General features: G+C 49.7%; 1 long non-coding RNA gene and 1 other non-coding gene across 2 annotated transcripts in view; both read right to left on the minus strand.

Annotated features, from left to right (window-relative positions):
• Positions 1-1229: 1229 nt before the first annotated feature.
• Positions 1230-1420, minus strand: LOC132246666 (U2 spliceosomal RNA). The gene has a single exon (XR_009458078.1). It is a non-coding gene; the product is annotated as a U2 spliceosomal RNA (small nuclear RNA).
• Positions 1421-4285: 2865 nt separating this feature from the next.
• Positions 4286-16987, minus strand: part of LOC132246645 (uncharacterized) — a 28195-nt gene continuing 15493 nt past the window's right edge. The window contains exons 2-3 of the long non-coding RNA XR_009458035.1: positions 9797-9946; positions 4286-7314 (exon numbers count right to left, since the gene is read on the minus strand). This is a non-coding gene — a long non-coding RNA (uncharacterized LOC132246645). The remainder of the gene's footprint in view (positions 7315-9796; positions 9947-16987) is intronic.

Here is a 16987-nt window from a genome sequence, read left to right on the forward strand (position 1 = left end):
GTTGTAGCTGTGAGGATCCAGGAGGTATGTGAGAGACAAGGGTTTTTGTGGGTGATATCTTGAAGGATGCATTGCATTTGAAAGCTTGACTAATCTATTCCAGCCATGCAGTTGGTCTAATAAAAGATATCACCCGCACCAATCCTTGCCTCTTGTACACTTCCTGGACCTCACAGCTACCTGAAGTATATAGGGTTTGGGTGTGTCTGCTTACTCTTAGGAAGACAAGAATGTATACCTACTCGTGTATGCTTAACTGTTAGTAATTACTCACATTCACTTTTGCTTTCAAGTAACAGTTCAAAAAAATCAGAATGTATTAGCTGAGAGTGACTAGCTAAAAACAAGTCTGTCACCAAGTACGTGGTGAGCGCATGCATAGTTTTGTCGTTGCCGTGTGGCCTTTGAGCAGGGGAAGATGGACGGTGCAGTGGGAGGAGTGCCCTCCGTGGGCAGGGGAGACGCACAAACCCCACGTCCTGGCCAAAGGCTCATATTCAAGACTGCCCCCTACAACAGCGTGCCTGGCGCCTCATGGCTGGTGGCCATACACAAAAGCGTTGTTCTAGTTGTTGGGTGTGAACTAGCTGTGAACAACTGAGAGGTATTGTTGCCTGTGAAGGAGTTGAGGACAATTTAAATGGAGCCAAGCCTTTTCAGTTCCGGGTGTGGAGCCTCTCAGTTGTTCACAGCTAGTTCACACCCAACCACTGGAACAATGCTTTTGGTGTGTAGCGCATAGTGCTCCAGAAGCCTCGCCTTGGTTTTGTGGCGGCCTCTAGCTCTTCCCAGGCCTTCCAGCTTTCAGTTCTGGCTCGCATCTGACCTCTGAGACGTACTGTACCGTACCGTACCGCCTGTGTTCAGTTTGGTTCGCTTTGCTTCATAACAGTGTGATGACAACATCCACAGCTTTCTGGCATCCTAAAGCCCACGATTTCTGCTGTGAAAGGATTTCCGCTACAACAGAGCTGTTCGCAGGGGGCCACTAAGCAGGCTGCCCCTGACACCCTCCTCAGCTGCACGCTGCTGCCCACGCTCTCCATCCAGGTGCAGACAGAGGGACGGCTTTCCTCCAGACAGACAGCCAACCCGTTCTCTTGAAAGCTTCGGACAAGTAGCAGCCCGCCTGCCAGACTGCTAGGGGTCCCTGCCCAGCACCAGCCCCCCCAAACGTCTGTGAAGAAGCAACAAGATCTACTTTTTGACAACAGGAAGTTCTCCCCGAAGGAAGGTGCACCGCTCCTGGAGGCACTGCAATACCAGGCCGATGCGTGGAGTGGATGGAGCAAGCTCCGAGTCCATCTCCCAGTTCCAAAAATCCATTTAATATAAAGTCCTCACATCGAGGACATATCAGATATTAAACTGATAAGAACAGATACTACACTTGATCTTAGCCAAAAGGCCGAGAAGCGATACCCTGAACCCCACGGAAACCTCGGGGCCCCCACCGGCAGCGTCCCCAAACACACCGCAAGCTGCCACGGAGGCCCCGCCGCTCACAGTCATCACCTGCAGCTTCTGGCGCCACAAACCCACACGGAAAAGTCCTTCCGCAATATCTCGTGCCCAACAGGTCCGAAGCACCCCCCTCCCACACCCCCCACGTAGCCCAAAGGCCCCCTCATTCATGCCCTCTCAACACTGCGCTGCCTCCCGCCGCCTCCTCGCTGGCCATGAGATGAGAGATGATTTGCTCAAAGCCCGAGCGAGCACGATGACGACAGCATCTCGCTTTAACCCTCTCCTGTTTCGCGGGGCGTTCCTCCAGCCCTGCTCTCGCCAGCAACAGCAGCAGCAACCCCCTGAGCAGACACGGGTACACTGGGGGCCCTTCTCAAAGGGGCAGGGATCAAAACGGCAGCTGCTGATTCCTGAGGGGGAACAGGCTCTAATCCCTGAGGGGCAATGCGCTTCACTGGTCGGTGCCACCGTGCTTACTGGATGTTCGTCACATTCATACATCAGTGTGAATGTACTTCAGTTGTGGTTGAACACCCTTCATCACTGAGTGTGAGTCTCACCCGGTTGTATTTGAACAGGAACACCCTTAATTGTTACCTGTGAGATTATGAATGTCTGCAGTTGTGCTTGAACACCCGTTAATCACTGAGTGTGAGCCCACCCGGTTGTATTTGAACAGGAACACCCTTAATTGTTGCCTATGAGTGTGAATGTCTGCAGTTGTGCTTGAACACCCGTTAATCACCGAGTGTGAGCCCACCCACCGATATTTGAACGGGAACACCCTTAATTGTTGCATGTGTGATTGTGCTTCAGTTGTGCTTGAACACCTGTTAATCACTGAGTGTGAGCCCACCCGTTTGTATTTGAACAGGAACACCCTTAATTGTTGCCTGTGAGAGTGTGATTGTGCTTCAGTTGTGCTTGAACACCCATTAATCACTGGGTGTGAGCCCACCCGGTTGTATTTGAACAGGAACACCCTTAAATTGTGGCCTGTGAGTGTGAATGTCTGCAGTTGTGCTTGAATACCCGTTAATCACTGAGTGCGAGCCCATCCACCAGTATTTGAATGGGAACACCCTTAATTGTTGCCTGTGAGTGTGATTGTGCTTCAGTTGTGCTTGAACACCTGTTAATCACTGAGTGCGAGCCCACCCACCAGTATTTGAATGGGAACACCCTTAGTTGTTGCCTGTGAGAGTGTGATTATGCTTCAGTTGTGCTTGAACACCCGTTAATCACTGAGTGTGAACCCACCCGGTTGTATTTAAACAGGAACACCCTTAGTTGTTGCCTGTGAGAGTGTGATTATGCTTCAGTTGTGCTTGAACACCCGTTAATCACTGAGTGTGAGCCCAACCACCGGTATTTGAACAGGAACACCCTTAATCGTTGCCTGTGAAGGAGCTGCGGACGAGTGAAACAGACGGAGCAAAACTCTTCTTTCCAGTTTCGGGTGCGGCCCCTCTCCTTTGCTTCGTCTTAGTTGTTCTCAGCTAGCTTACAGCTAACAACAAGAACAGGATTGCACGTGATTGCACTTCGCTGTTTCTGTGCACACAACTGTGTGTCAGTGGACATCCCTGTTGCGTGCAAATGCACTTAATTGCACAGAGTGAACGCTGAGCGAACACGCTTAACAGTTGTGCAGGCACGAGCCGAGAACGACTTGAAGGTGGCAGCTCCTTTCCAGTTTGGGGCGCGGAGCCTCTGCTTTGCCTCATTTGAGGCGTTCTCAGCGTGCTCGCACCCCACCGTCCCAACAGAGCTGCTGCTCCCCTTTGGAAAAGGCCCCTTTCCTCTCGGCTGTCATGAGCAGCCTCTGGGCCCAGCAACCTGGGGAGAAATCCCTCTCGCAACGCCGCCCTCGGCACTGGCGTCTCCCTCGCTCGTGTATCCCAAAGATTCCTGCCCCCTCAACACTTCCCCGCCTCTCGCCTCCTGGCTGGCTGCGTGAGGAGAAGAGACGAGACAGAGACACGCAGGATCTGCATAAAGGCAGCGCACCGCCCCATCGTGATGACGACATCCTGACTTGAACCCTCCCCTGGCGAGGGGATGTGCCTCTGGCCGCCCGCCCTCTCCTCTGCCCGGCCCTACTTCCTCCAGGAGCACACGCGACTCGAGCAGGGGACCGACCCCACACAGGGACCCTGCGCTTACTGGAAGGCGGTGTCAACAAAGTGCACGTTAAATACACAGCTGGAACTGACAGTCAGAAGTTTTCAACAGGACGCGAGGCTGTCAGTCTCCCTGTATGCTGCAAATACCGCAGCATTACCAGCACGGTAAGCAGGGCCCGTGAAATGCTCAGCGCTGTCAGCGATAACACCAGTTCAGAAACTGACTTTTGGGGGCCTCGAAGGTTCGCGGAACTCGTCAGTTCAGGACCTGCCAGCAAACGTCACAACCACAGCAACAAAAATAACAACAGTTCATAGATTCATAGATGTTCGGGTCGGAAGGGACCTCAATCGATCATCGAGTCCGACCCCCTGCACAGGCAGGAAAGAGTGCTGTGTTTAGATGACCCCAGCTAGATGCCTATCTAACCTCCTCTTGAAGACCCCCAGGGTAGGGGAGAGCACCACCTCCCTTGGGAGCCCGTTCCAGACCTTGGCCACTCGAACTGTGAAGAAGTTCTTCCTAATGTCCAGTCTAAATCTGCTCTCTGCTAGCTTGTGGCCATCATTTCTTGTAACCCCCGGGGGCGCCTTGGTGAATAAAACCTCACCAATACCCTTCTGTGCCCCCGTGATGAACTTATAGGCAGCCACAAGGTCGCCTCTCAACCTTCTCTTGCGGAGGCTGAAAAGGTCCAGGTTCTCTAGTCTCTCCTCGTAGGACTTGGTCTGCAAGCCCTTAACCATACGAGTGGCCCTTCTCTGGACCCTCTCCAGGTTATCCGCATCCCTCTTGAAGTGCGGCACCCAGAATTGCACGCAGTACTCCAACTGCGGTTTGACCAGTGCCCGATAGAGGGGAAGTATCACCTCCTTGGACCTATTTGTCATGCATCTGCTGATGCACGATAAAGTGCCATTAGCTTTTCCGATGGCTTCGTCACACTGCCGACTCATGTTCATCTTGGAGTGGTACGCAGCTCGGCTGATTCCTTGTCTGGTTTGACTTGCCCATAGCTGTCCTCTTCATCAAGAATGGTGAACAGCTTTTTGCCTGACAGGCTCTTTTGCACATCCTCTACAGCGGGAATACAAAAGTGCTGCCTCGATACTGCCTCGTTGAGGTCTTGCAGGTCTAAACAAAGCGGTAGCGAACAATCCTTGTTTTGCGCGATCACAAGGCTATTGACCCAGGGTGTGTGGGCTTAGTCACCTTCGTAAGGACTCTCATAGCTTCCAGCGTTTCGAGGGCAGTCTTCTATGTGCCTAGGTTTGCACAGGGAATTTTTCTACACCCGTGCACCACTGGTGGTACTGCTGGGTCGACACAGATGTGGCAGGTACCGGGAAACTGGCCCACTCCTTCGAAAACGTCCGGACATAGTTTGAGAAGGTCCGCCTTGGTTGCGGGTATTGTTGGGGCCATTCCGTGGACTCGTCTGATGAGGTCTAACGTGGCGTGTGCCACCCGTACCAGGTCTTGGTGGGTCACTATTGTCGGTTAGGTAGAAAGTTACATCAGATTCATTAGCACCAGATTTGCAGCCTGCAATTCCTGCACCTTTTGGTTTGATGGGTGCACCGCCAAATGCAACTAATGTAACATGAGTTTGAACCTTGCATACTTTTCCTTGCAAAGCCTTTGCTATAGCTACTGGAACAGCGTTTGCTTCCGCTCCAGTATCTAACTTCAAATAAGCTGGCAAGCCAGCGATCATCGCTGTGCTATACCAGGCATTCTGCTTATCAACGGTCGGTGAGTGCTGCTTGGCAGACACTGCGCCCATATAGAGGGTACTGACTCCTTTTGCAGATTTTGGAGCCTCTCCCTTTGATTTGCACATTTTTGCAAAGTGGTTCACTCCAAAGCATTTGTACCACGTTTCTCCAAAAGCTGGGCAGGATCTAGGCTTGCGTGTGCTTCCGCATCGTTTGCAAACTTTGCCCTTTGCAGCTTGATGGCCCTCCTGTGGAGCAAACTTCACCTGTGCTTTCCTTTGCTTTTGCAAAGTGCTATGGCAGCTTTGCTTCTGCTCAACTGTATGCAAGCTTGCTTCTGCAGAGAGCATTTGGTCTGCAGATCTCCACAGCCTGTGCTAGGGTGAGGGAGGGGTTTTCCAGAAGCCTTTCCCTGAGTTTGCAATCAGTTATGCTGCAAACAAGCCTCTCCCTCAACATAACATCCTCAGCAGACCCAAATTCACAATGCTGTGCTCTGCTCAGCATTTGCTTCCTTCAAACAGAAGGTTCTGCCTTCTGAATGAAAGCTGTAACCCCCTTAATCAGGCTGCTGGTGACTCCACCAAGACACAGGTCACAGGAAGCGAAGACGAGACGCTCTCGGCAGGAAGGCTGAGAAACGCCCCAGCGTGACAACGACATCCTGACTTGAACCCTCCCCCGGCACTGCTCTCCTCCGAACCGCAGCGCGTGGCTTCTCCCCGGCCCTGCTTCGTCCAGGGAGACTGCTTCTGAGCTCTGTAACAAAATCATCTCTGCCTGCAGCCTCCGTGTAGCTAAGTTGCCAGAACCGATACCTTTCAAAAACAGGGTTTTTTTCTGGGTTCATTTCTCTTGAATGCTGCAAGCACCTCTGCCAGGGTTTTGTTACCAGGGTCTGCAAACACCCCTTGCGTGGTGTTGTAAATGTCTAGGCCTTTATACCCATCGCAGTGAAGCGTGACTGCAATGTTATAACCCTCTGCCTCTTGCCCGGCCTTTGTGACTGCAAGGTGTAATCGTAGCTTCTGCTCCCACCTCCTCCAGTTCTCCCCAGGATTTCAAGCGAAGGACAATGCTGGCGGGGGTTTGAAATGCTCCATTTTTCTGCCTTCTGAATGAAAGCTGTAACCCCCCTTAATCAGGCTGCTGGTGACTCCACCAAGAGACGGGTCACAGGAAGCGGAGACGAGACGCTCTCGGCAGGAAGGCTGAGAAACGCCCCAGCGTGACGACGACATCCTGACTTGAACCCTCCCCCGGCACTGCTCTCCTCCGAACCGCAGCGCGTGGCTTCTGCCCGGCCCTGCTTCATCCAGGGAGACGCGGGACGGATGCGGGAGGCTGCCCCCGCACAGGAAAACTGCCCGTCTTGGAACGCGCTGCCAACAAAGGGCTCGTTAAATCCCCAGCGGGAACGGACCGACCGTCAGGAGCCCTCCGTGGGATAAGAGGCTGCCAGCATGCCCGCTGCAAGCACCGCGGCACTGCTAGCGCCGTAAGCCATGCCCAGCACTGTCGGTGATAACGCCAGTCCGGAAACTGACTTCTGGGAGCCTTGAAGACTTGTGGAGCTTGTCAGTTCAGGGGCTGCTGCTAACAAATGTAACAGCCGCAGCAGCAATGCAATGGCACAACTAGCGATGGTTGTGGGGCTGGGAATACTAAGTACCATGTAACGTCAATGGGAATGCTTTGTCACACGTTACGGTGTCCTAAATAGCAGTGCTGACCTGCTCTGTGGTTTGCCGACAGAAAAACATGCGATCTCCCCCAAATTCTAGGCCCACTTCACACATATCGGAGAGGCAAAAGCCATGAAAAGCTTATCATATAATAAAAAAAATCAGCTCTAAGGACATGTGCTGTAAGAGGTACTTTTCAAATGTAAATCGTGGAACTCACCAGGCTGCATAGATGAAAACAGGATACTTTCCCCGCAGTCATCTTAACAGATACGCTTGTTTTACCGTCAGGACCATTCAGACCTCTGTTTCATAACCTAGGAGATGTTTCGAAAAGGGAGTAAGAAAAGGAAAACTGAACGAGAACTAAAATGAATATAGGGACAGCACATAAGGAGAGTAAACCATGGAAAGCCAACCAGTTACGGCCATCCGACTGGCGGCCTGTGGGCTGCGTGCAGCTCCCACACTCCCAGTCTCGATTCTGCTTGCCCCATCACTTCACTGCTGCTGCTGCCACCAAAATCCCCTTCCCTAGCCCAGCATCTGCTTCCTGCGTGCCCACCTCCCCCCGCACCTCCCACCCCGCTTCTGCACTAGGGCCAAGGCAGGGCAGCACAGTCCTGGTGCAAGGGAGTCTGTGGCTGGGGAGGTCCTGCAGACCCCTTTCAGCTTGTGCAGGATGCGGCTCTGGTGGGCATGCAGCCCCTACAGCATGCGGATAGGGGGGCTGCAGCCCCAGCCACTCAGAAATTGGACGGCTCTGTTGTCAAACAAGACGTTTCAGGAAGCAGCGGTTCTAAACAGAGAGCAGTTACTGGAAAACAAAGGGTAGGGAAGGGAGGAAAAAGAAAGGGGTGTGAAGCGAGCTAGCTTACAAAAGCTTACGCACCTCTGATTGACTTAGTCTACGAGGTGAAAGCCTACCCTGCCCCTTAGCACCAGTCTTTCAATGTAGAAACAACGTAACAGGAGCATCTACAAAGCCCCAGCTGAAAAGGAGCTATAAGAGGGGTGGCAATCTACAGCCCGCAGGCTTAATCTGGCCCACAAAGAGGTCTGATCTGGTACGTGGGATCCGTCTCACAGGGTTGAGCTGCGCTGCCCCTCCGCTCCGCAGCAGCGCGCTCCGCGACCGACCCTGCTGCTCTACCGCAGTGGTTCTCAGTTCGTGGGTTGTGTCTCAAAAGGGGGTCACAAGTGCCTATGAAAGGGTCACGAACAAATTTTAAAAATGGATCAACAAACTTTTAAAGTGGATTGTCTTTTAATGGAGAAAAATGTGGGCAAAGGTGGTTTCTCCCTTGCAGGCTGGCAGAGGTCCAGGGATGCTGGGGGACTGTGTGTTAATATGAATCTGGAGAGGGTCTGGATCAGAAGTACAATAAACCAGTTTAATCTAAATCAGTTCAGTCTAATACTACATCCATCCAGGCTTATCTTAAACCCGTTTTGGCAATCTTGAAAGTGGCTTATGTGCACCATCCTTCTGTTGTGTTCCAGATCTGAACCTGTTTCCAATCTCTTAGACCAGCTTGTGTGTAATTTCTGTCCCAAGCCTAACAGACGAGTCAAGAATTTAAATAGCTAACAATACTACTTGTTTGAAGAACATACCAAATGCATCCAGCAAATGTACTTGTGCAAAGCATTTGCACGTAACAATATACGTTTATATTTCATGCCTTTGAATGGATACGTTCCTTAGGGGATATGTGCACATTTGATTTTTCAGCAATGAATTTATTCAAAACTAAGATGGGAGCCAGGTTGTTCCCTCAAGCCTGTGCAAAGTGGAAGATGAATGCCCCGATCTCTCTGCCAGGGGCCACAGAAGGGTAAATCTAGTATTAAGTAACATCAGCATCAACCACTCTTCAGCCAATTGACTACCAAACAAGGAAGCTGCTCAGACCTAACCCACTTGTTTCTCCAAATCAGTTCAATTTGTTGCAATTTACCTGCAGGGAACAGGCTAGAGAGTCATCCTTCCTCCATGCATGAACTGCCCAGGAGCTCATCCACTGGGAAAGAAAGGGAGACACACACTACTCCTGCCATGCCTCAAGGGGAATTCCCTTTGGCTAAAAACAGACCCAGGACTCTTCCTCCCCCTCTTCGCTCCCTCAAGAGTCTTTCATTTGGCGATCCTAGAGGTAAAGTTGCCCACTCCCTACCATAAGTACCTGTGACCTGAGATAACAGGACTCCTGGGACAACTGTGACTAATCCATGCTAATTTTCATTCAAGCCTCATGTTTAAATGACTTCTCCCTCATTCCCCTTTTGATAGGAGTTAAAGACCAGTGATAAAGCCCTTGTTTGCTTTCTGCCTTAGGTACTTACTAGTGCTACTCTCTCACTACACCTTTGAAGAGCCTGGAGCATTAGCTAACAGAAGAGGTTCTGCAGACTAAACAAAGTGTAGGATTTTGCATGCAGCATGTGTGGACACACACACGCACACGCAAGTTGGCAAGGTTTTCCAGCATAGCTCCAGCAGAAGGACACTGTCAAAAAGTGGGATGCAAGGAAGGGGGAAGAAATACAGAGAATTACACGGTCTGTGGATTCCATGCAATGCTCTGTGCAAGCACGTGGACTGTAACGTTTACATCATTACATACTCTACCCAGGGTCGCAGATGTCTGTGTATGACACAGTACAGTCCTCAATCTGCATATCCCACACAGACAGAACGAAGTAAACAGCCCATTTTTCAAAAGTACATAAAATATGGTATTGAGAGTTCTTTGCTTTAATGTCAAAAGCTACTTAAAGAGGAAAATTGCTCTTTACCAGACAAGCTTTCTTTTTGCAGAGATCACATCCACTATTCCTTCCTTGGAAGAAATCTGGGCAGGGTGGCACGCTGGAGACTAACTGGTTCAATGACACAGCAGCTTTCCTCTTGGGATGCAACGAAGGCACTTACAGAAAGCAAGGGCTCTAAATAAAAGAGAATTTAAATATAAACGTTAGACTGAGGTACATTGAAAGGCTCAGTAGAGAGAAACAAGGTGAACAGGGGCAGCAAACAGGGCAAAGGAGACGAGGGAAGAGGAGCCAGGCACCTGACCCGAACTCCTGGAAGCAACGTGAGCTGGGGCTGCCTGTACGTCTGGGCACGTGCTCTAAGGAGCTGGGAGTGCTGCAAGCTGGGGGACTGCTACCTCTGTCTGACAAAAGTCTTAACAAGGCCCAGGAGGGGAGAAAAGGAGACTCTGCGTGACCAGGGGCAGCGAACGGGGCAGTTTGCAAACAGTTCATAAATCAGTTTGCAGGTTTCAATGTGATGGTGACAGGTGTGCACACTGCACAGTACAGTCTTTGTAACAAGACTAAGAGTGGTGTAACTGTAAAAGTGTGGTTTGGACTGTCAAGCGAACCATAGCAGTCACAAGGCAGGCTGTCAGAGCAGTGCCTCCCAAACTTTTCCTCAGCACGATCCATTTATGGCCCCATTCCTCAGCATGACCCCTCACTCCCCACCCGTAGCCCCCCACCCCTGCCACCCCATCCCGCTGATGTTTCAAGCCCGTTTGGGGTTGTGACCTACAGTTTGGGAACCACTGTGTTAGAGGTACAGTTACACAGATATTTATGTATTTATATATAGAAATAATATTTTTTTTAAGTTAGTTCACAGGTCAGTTTGCCCCCCGTTCTTTAAAGGGGAGCTTTCTTTAATTGAGAGTACCTAATCTACATCTATTTAGTGTAAGTAGGTAAAACACAGCAATTAGACCAGTTCTTGTGCTCCTTGCTTAACTGGAGTCCAGAGTGAGAGGGAAGTTGGAGGCGGTGTTTGCTAGGTAATTTATCTGGAAACTCTCCCTCACCTTCCTTCACCGTAAACTTGGAGAGAGGAAGCGGGTTAGCAGGGGAAAGGGAAGCTTTTGGGACCAAGGAGCAGCACAGAGGCCAGTTTACAAGGGAGTTTGCTAGGAAAGGTCTGGTTGAAAGAGGGGCGAGCAGAGAGAGGGAGCAGATTAAGAAACCCAGCAACACGGCTGGAAGACATCAAAATCCCTGAGCCACTGCCACTGCCAGCTCTCTCTGGGCTCCTACCTGTGAGGTGTCCACCCAGGCAGGAGCGCTCACCATCTACCCCACGGGGTTTGCCGCTGGCAGGTTCCTTTCAGTGACAGCGAGATGGGGGAGCCTGTGATGTGAGCCGCGCGTTCAGGTGGTGCCCCTCGGGAAGCAGGCGAGAGAGCTACAGGAGGAGGTGGCGAGGCTCCAAAGCATCCTCCACCATGACAATTTCATCAATTTGATGCTTGAGGATACTTCTACTGTGGTGACAAGACTGCCAAGGGCGGCACTAGAGAAGGAAGAGGACTTGAACGCCAAGGAAGGCAGAAGCTGAAAGCTTGTGACCTCTTGCAGCAAGGAGAAATATTCACGCCCACCTGCAGCGGTTTGCCTGGAGAAGAGACATGAAGCCCCAGCAGCAGAGGAGGAGCATGTTCCATCGGTGGCAGAGGCCAGGCCAAGCCTTTCCAAGAGAGAGAGGGTCGAGACCACTGCCACCAAGAGGAAGTGAAGGGTGGGGGTGGTTGGAGACTCCCTCCTCTAGGGGAAGGAGGCGTCCGTCCGCCAGCCTGACCTGTTGTCTCGGGAGCTCTGCTGCTTCCCTGGAGCCTGGACCTGAGTTGTCACGGAGGAGTTACCCACACTCATCTAGCCCTCTAACTCTCTCCATGCTGCTCATCCATGTAGGCACCCGTGATACTGCCAGGGGCGACCTTGAGCAGATCAAAAGTGACTACAGGGCTCTGGGTGCCAGGGTGAAGAGGAAGGGGACTCGGGTGGTGTTCTCCTCAATACCGCTGGTCAAAGGGAAGGGCCTGATCGGAAGCAGACGCATCTTGCAGATCAATGCATGGCGACACAGACAGTGACACCAGCAGGGCTTTGGCTTCTTCAACCAAGGGAAGTTGTTCCAAGGATTGCTAGGGAGACACAGGACGAAGAGAGGGAACGACATATTTGCAGACGGGCTCACTAACCTAGTGAGTGAGGAAGGCTTTAAAATTTAAACTCTGTGCACTGGAGGATGGAGACCAAAGCCCTGAGGTAAGTGGGGAAGCAGGTGACCTGGAGGAAGTGCAAGAACATGAGGCAAAAGGAAAGCCTCTCATTCTTCCTGAGAAAGCAGAGCAATCAGCTAGGTCCTCAGGTGTCTGTACACACATGCATGAAGCTTGGGAAATAAGCAATAAGACTTGGAAGTTCTTGCAGTCACAGAACCATGACATGACTGGAATAACAGACTTGGTGGGACAGCTCGCATGACTGGAGCACTGCAATGGATGGATATAAACTGTTCAGGAAGGACAGGCAGCAGAGGAGAGAAGGAGGAATTGCACATGCACAAGTATCTGTACAACGGCTCAAAGGTCTGGTCTGAAACTGGAGCTAGGTCTGTAGGAAGTCTCTGGGTTCGGGTCAGAGGGAAGAGCAACACGAGTGATGTCATGGTGGGTGTCTGCTATAGACCACCAGACCAGCAGGAAGTGGTAGCTGAGGCTTTCTTCAAACAGCGAGCGGATTTACCAATCGCAGGCCACGGTTCTCATGGGGGATTTCAATCCCCGACATCTGCTGGGAAGGCAATACAGCAGTGCACAGGCACACCAGGAAAGTGTTGGACAGTGCTGGGGACAACCTCCTGGTGCAAGCAGTGCAGAGGCCAAGTAGGGGCCATGCTCTTCCTGACCTCCTGCTGACAAACTGAGAAGAATTGGTGGGGAATCAATCAGTGAATGGCACCGTGGGCAGCACCAACCACGAGATGACTGAGTTCAGGATCAGGAGGCAGACAGGCAGCAGGGTACGAGCCCCGCCCTTCAGCAAAGCAGACTTCCCTTCACTCAGGAAGTGCTGATGGGCGGGCTCCCCTGGGAGGCCAATCTGAAAGTAAAAGGAGTCCAGGAGAGCTGGCTGTATTTTAAAGAAACCTGACAGAGGGCACAGGAATAAACCATCTCAATGCGCAGAAAGACTAGCAAGAATGGCAGATGACCAGGTCGGCTTAGCAGGGAACTCTCAGCACGCTAAAACACAAAAAGGCAGCGTGCAAGAAGTAGAAAGTTGGACCAATGACTAGGAAGGAGCATAACAGTACTGCTTGGCATGCAGGGACGAAATCAGGAAGGCCAAAGCACAACTGGAGTTGCACCTCATGAGGGGCTCGGACTAGATGACCTCCTGAGGTCCCTTCCAACCCTCATTTTCTCTGATTCTGTGAACTCTTCCACTTCCGTTTCATCCACCAGTTTTGTTCAAATGATCAAAAAGACTAGAGACAAATTGTTTCCCTTTACAAAAGCTGCGCTGGCTTGTCCCCCTTTTTTAATCTGTTTACTTCTTCAAACAGTTGAAGATAGCACTGGCCTATGGATTATGGGTTTATAATTGCCAGGACCACCATTCAGCCCTGTTTTAAAAGTAAGGTATAGTTTACAACCCTCTGTTATAATAGGTGATTTAAATGAGACTGTATTTTTCTTAGGAGAGAGGCAAGAGTTTCTTAGGGTGATATTTTTTACTGGATCCACTGTGTAGTTAAGATCAAGTTAGACAAGCTTTTAAATGCAAGACAAGCTCAGTCATTTCATTCTTTACAGCTTCTGAATGAATGCTATGTGGTACTAGTGATTTAATGGTCTTTAATATACCACTTTATTCTAGCACTTGATCTCCTTGCACCAAAATCTCCAAACTTATCTCCTCCATATTATCTAAAAGGAGTAACAGAAACCTCGACATCCTTTGGGATGAGAACTGATGAGCAGAAGTTGTTTTCTTTTTAATCCTCTCTCTTCCTTAATTGCCCCCTATAGTCCCAGGTAGTCCAGCAGACCTAATAAGTCTCTCACAGACTTTGTGTTTCTAATTTTTTTTAAAGATCAGAATGGACATATACAGTAACCACAACCTTCAATTCACAGTTAAAAAGTTAAATAGTTTAACAGATATTTTTCACACCAGAAAACATCCATAATTTTGAAGCAGCTCCTTGGACACTTCAAAAGATTGATTAAAATACTAATTTGCATAACCATAATACTCAAGAATTGTCAGAACTGCACTGAGAACAGCTAGAATCCCTCGAAAGAGCTAATAACTCAGTGCATTGTCTCACCAGCCCAAACCCCTCATTAGCAGCATCCTTGGGCTGCTGCTGCCACTGCCACTGGGGGCTGGAAGCTGCACCAAGCTCTTCCCAGTGTGGCTCTGTTTGGGCATGGCAGGTGACAGTGCTGGGAGGGGGGGCTATGGGAAATTATGGGGTGGCTGTAGCTCCCCCACCCGTAGCTACCCCTTTCAATGCTGCTGCTGCCGCCACTGTCCTTCTCACCTGGCCTGAGCGCAGCCCCAGCCCAGCCCAGCCCCCGGCAGCAGCCTGCCCTCACCCCACGCACAGATCTGGGGGACACAAGCCCGCCCTGGGGACACGTGCAGGAGTGGGAGCCACCCCTTCCCTCCCTGCCACCCTCGGACGAGCTGCGGCTCCATCTCACGTCCTGCCCCACTTCAGCTGGGCAGTGCCTGCCCCTGCCTCAGCCCCTCTCCCTCTCTCACTGCGGAGGACCTCAATCTGCCCCGCTGTGCCTCTTTCCTTCCCAACACCCCTTCACCCCCACAGACTTCACCCCCCAGCCAAATGCTGTTCTCCAAGCTACCAGGCTGCATATTGGCAATTGGATCAGTATCATCCAATATGAATGGTCTACAATCGGCCATCGGTATTGGCCCAAAACATCTTTATCGGTGCATCTTACTGCTAGTACATCATCAATAATCATCAATCAATAATAAATGTACAGTTGAAAATATCAATCATGACAGAGCACAATTTCAGAACTCTATAATTAACAAAGGTTGATAAAATAGTCTTGCTTGTTAACACCAAAACCTTGGTGGAGCTATTCATTAAGAGCACAGCACAACAGGTATTTAGGAGGTTACACTCAAACCTAATGTATGCTTGGTATCACCAAAAGGACAACTGAATCCCATCCACTATTAAACTGGTCAATTGACATATCTGGAGGGGGAAAAAGTTAAAATACAAGATTATTTTTTGTTCTTATTTGACAATGAGCAGTCTCTCAGCTAATACATTCTGATTTTTTTGAACTGTTACTTGAAAGCAAAAGTGAATGTGAGTAATTACTAACAGTTAAGCATACACGAGTAGGTATACATTCTTGTCTTCCTAAGAGTAAGCAGACACACCCAAACCCTATATACTTCAGGTAGCTGTGAGGTCCAGGAAGTGTACAAGAGGCAAGGATTGGTGCGGGTGATATCTTTTATTAGACCAACTGCATGGCTGGAATAGATTAGTCAAGCTTTCAAATGCAATGCATCCTTCAAGATATCACCCACAAAAACCCTTGTCTCTCACATACCTCCTGGATCCTCACAGCTACAACATCATTCCAACAGCAGGAGAACCAATGATTTTTTTGGTGATGTCTTTCATCAGACCAACTCTATAGTTGTGAGAGCTGTTAGATAAGCTTTCAGACATCAAGTGTCTTTCCTCAAGTCCAAAAAGCCTTGTCCAACAGCTCTCCCAACTATACTAAAGATCGCACAAAAAATCCTTGCCTCTGACTCCATGTAAATGCAAACAGTCTGCTTGGAGGCACAGAGGAAAACTGTGAACTAGGTGTGAAGAGGAATTATCATTATAGGATACAAGAAATGCAGTAAAATAGTTCAAGCACCATGCAGGCTTACCCAGAGACATCAACATTTTTCACAAACTGAAATACCTGCTATTTGAATATGAAGCTCAAAAGATGAACACCAAAGCCTGGTTCCTACTAATCACAAGTTTATTGTCATGGCAAACAAAAGCACAAAATAGTTCTACATGGTAAAATATACAGTCCTCTGTAGAGGGAAGAGGCCACTAGCACTATCGAAAGATTTTCATTAGCACGCTGCAGGTTATATAAAAATTACCAACTTCTATTTAATACAGTTTTTCAGACAAGAAAAAAGCACTGTCAGGCTGGAGAGGGCAATTACTGCATTCCCAAGACAAAGGTAGGAATTATACTTAATACAGAACAATTAACTATTAGACATTACCGCAGCTTCAGAACATGTTATTTCCAGTTTTAAATCACAGTCTGAGATGAGGAGACTGACAGATAATTAGAGGCAGTGAACTGGCCAATGTGCTGCAATAGCCAATCAGAAGGGTAATCAGCGTATACTGGCAAATACGAAGGGGACGTTAAGGCAGTGAACATTTGATTTCAATTAAAACTTCTACACCTGACACTTCAGGTCCCAATGAAAAACTGCATCTTACAAGATAAACTGTTTTTCTTTCCCCAAACACAAGGCCTAAAAATATTCCCTAATCTTCACTAAAAATGTCCTTGATTCCTGATCAGCATATCTTGGTATAGCTATACCATTACAGGTTTTTAGTTTGGGGGAATACTATGAAACAAAAATATGGTTCAGTGGTAAACTGTGCAGCAGTCCTGAAACACATTATGCCATCTTTACTTTGTGGGGGAGAAACCCAACAGCTCCATAGCTAAAGAAAGCCAAAATACCAAAACTTCTAATTCAGTGACTCTCCACCAAGGTGACTTGAGTTCCTCTAAAGGCAGCCATAGGGTGCCACACAATCACCCTTAGTGCTGGCAGACAGGAAACTAGGATTCAGAAGTAGGGGTCTACCAAATTCAAGATTTTCGCAGAAACCATGAATTTGGTAGGTGCCTTGTGAAAAAGCCCAAGCTGAAACCCTGGCAGCAAGCAGGGCTGTGGGGAGGGGACGGAGGGAGCTGAAAACGGGCTGGAAGCCCTGGTCCTGGGGGGAGTGGGGGGGAAGCAGGGGCAGGCTGGACTGAGATTTTCTCTGCTGAGCATGACAGGCCCCTCCCACATCTCCAATTGGCTGAGAGGCCCTGGAAGCCCTGCCCCTCACTGGAGATTGAGAGATGG

Source organism: Alligator mississippiensis, chromosome 16 (genome assembly GCF_030867095.1).
Source record: "Alligator mississippiensis isolate rAllMis1 chromosome 16, rAllMis1, whole genome shotgun sequence".
In the NCBI taxonomy this organism is placed as follows: Eukaryota; Metazoa; Chordata; order Crocodylia; family Alligatoridae; genus Alligator; species Alligator mississippiensis.